The sequence below is a fragment of the Penaeus chinensis genome, chromosome 10 (genome assembly GCF_019202785.1).
Source record: "Penaeus chinensis breed Huanghai No. 1 chromosome 10, ASM1920278v2, whole genome shotgun sequence".
Classification (NCBI taxonomy): domain Eukaryota; kingdom Metazoa; phylum Arthropoda; class Malacostraca; order Decapoda; family Penaeidae; genus Penaeus; species Penaeus chinensis.
This window is the reverse complement of record NC_061828.1, coordinates 27,369,371-27,371,870: the sequence shown is the minus strand read 5'-3', so window position 1 is coordinate 27,371,870 and position 2,500 is coordinate 27,369,371. Positions and strand designations below refer to the sequence as shown.

General features: G+C 30.2%; 1 protein-coding gene across 1 annotated transcript in view; it reads right to left on the bottom strand.

Moving 5' to 3' along the window:
• The window catches only part of LOC125030009 (insulin-like peptide receptor), a 108,219-nt gene that overhangs the window by 96,796 nt on the left and 8,923 nt on the right, over positions 1 to 2,500 (bottom strand).

Below are 2,500 nucleotides of genomic sequence, written 5' to 3'. Positions count from 1 at the left end.
ATATAATGACATCTTTGGCGCTCTTTCACATCAAGCCAACAATCACGCTATGCATGTGCGTGGTGTGGCGGCGTAGAATAAACGTGTCATCTTTGACAAGCACTAATGGATCTGCTTTCGAACACCTGTTAATTTGCTGTCATGCTTTGTTAACTTTGGGGTGAAAATAAAAAAATGCTGATTATGGGTTGATCCTTCGTTTTCTAAGTCATCTTTCGTGCGAAGAATTACATAGATTACACGTTAGTTACACGGACACTTTACTTGCGTATGTGTGTGTGTGAGAGAGAGAAGGGGAGAGAGAGAGAGAGAGAGAGAGAGAGAGAGAGAGAGAGAGAGAGAGAGAGAGAGAGAGAGAGAGAGAGAGAGAGAGAGAGAGAGAGAGAGAGAGAGTAGACAAACAGAAACAGAAAAATGAATAATTACAGATGAATAAAACAGATGAATAGAGAGTTATATAAAGGTATTAGGTTGAGAGATAAAGGGATAGATGGATATAGAGATACGTAGACAGACAAACAGATAAAGAGAGAAAAAGAGAAACGCATACTACGGGACACTTTTCCGTGACGCAAAATTATTTTTCCATGATAATTATTGCATCAACTTTTGGACAATACACTTTCAAATTCACATTTCTGTTAACTTGCTTCGTTTAGTCATACACAGTAAACCTCTGCTGCTGCGGTTTGACAGGCGTGTTAGCGTGAAAAAAACAAAACATGACTGCTAGTTAATGGAAAAGATTAATGTACTGCTTCCATGCATTTTAGCTTCATAGGCACGCAACGGAGAGGCTTGATTTACACACACATTACTAAAACTAATAATGATAATGATAATAATGATAATAATAGTAGTAGTAATGAAAATATTATTGATAACAATAATAATCATGATAATAATAATAAGGCTAATAATAATAACAATGATGATGGTGATGTTGATAATAATGATAAAGATATTAATAATAATGACAATGACAACAACAAAAACAACAATAACAACAACAACAACAACAATAACAACAACAACAACAGCAACAACAACAACAACAATAATAGTAATAATAACAATAAAGAAGATGAAAATAATAATGGTAAAAATAATATTAATGATAGTAACAATAATAACAATAATGATAATAATGAGAATAATGATAATGAAAATAATTTTGATAATATCAGTGATAATGATGAAAATGATAAATGTTAATAGTGATAATAAATATAATGAAATTACTAGGTAATACAGTAATAATAATGACAATAATAGTAATGTAATTGAAAGTTATAGTAATATTGATGAGGATGATAATTATGATAATGATAGTAATAATAATGAAATATTAGTAATGATGATAATGACATTAGCATTATAATAATAGCAATAATGATAATGATAATAAAAATGATAGAAAAATAACAATAACGATATTAATATCAATGATAATGGAGATAATAATAACAATTAAAATAAAATCATGACAATAATAATAATAATAATAATAAAAATAAAGAAGATGGAAATAATAATGATGAAAATAATACTAATGATAGTAATTATAATAACAATAATGATAATAACGAGAATAATGATAATGAGAATAATTATGATAATATCAATGATAATGATGAAAATGATAAATGTTAATAGTGATAATGTTAATGACATTGATAAGGCTTCCGTAAGATATATTACACTTCCTATGAATAATAATATAATTGAGAATAATAATGATATTAAGAACATCACAACTAATGAAATTAGAAGAGGAATATTTGTAGATACGCATGTGTGTGTGTATAAAGCCATAATAATAGCAGCCTGTGAAATGATATACTCATGTGCTGATTGTGGGAAACTAATCAATCTTTTAATAATTCTCAAGTTCGTGCTGCAACACAATACACTTACCTCGCCCCCACCTTGCAACGTTCAGTAGGGTACGATTTTTTTTTTTTTTTTTTAATTTTTTTTTTTAGTGTGTATGAAAATTATGAGACAATCTGCTCTCAGTTCCTTTAACATCACAGGGCGTCGAGAACGTTGCATAAAATCCCCTTAAGATGCAAATTGAATCTTAATTTCATCGACATCCCCCCTTATCAGAAACGAATAATAATAATGATAAAGAAAATACGGAAATGACGTTAATATCTGACGCGAATAGTGCACCAAGACAGCGAACGAAGAAAAATTAACTTAAAGATCTTTATACGAAAAAGTGTCTCCGTCTTGAAGTAATATATCCGATTATAAAAGCAAGTACTACGACTGATAATTTTTTTTCTATTTTTTTTTTAACAACAGCAATTGCAAACTAAAACGACAGAAAGAGGCAACGATTGCTTCATTGGAATAAAAGGAAAAAGGTAGGAATGTACATGAAGAGAGAGAGAGAGAGAGAGAGAGAGAGAGAGAGAGAGAGAGAGAGAGAGAGAGAGAGAGAGAGAGAGAAAGAGAGAGAGAGAGAGAGAGAGAGAGAGATACATAAGAA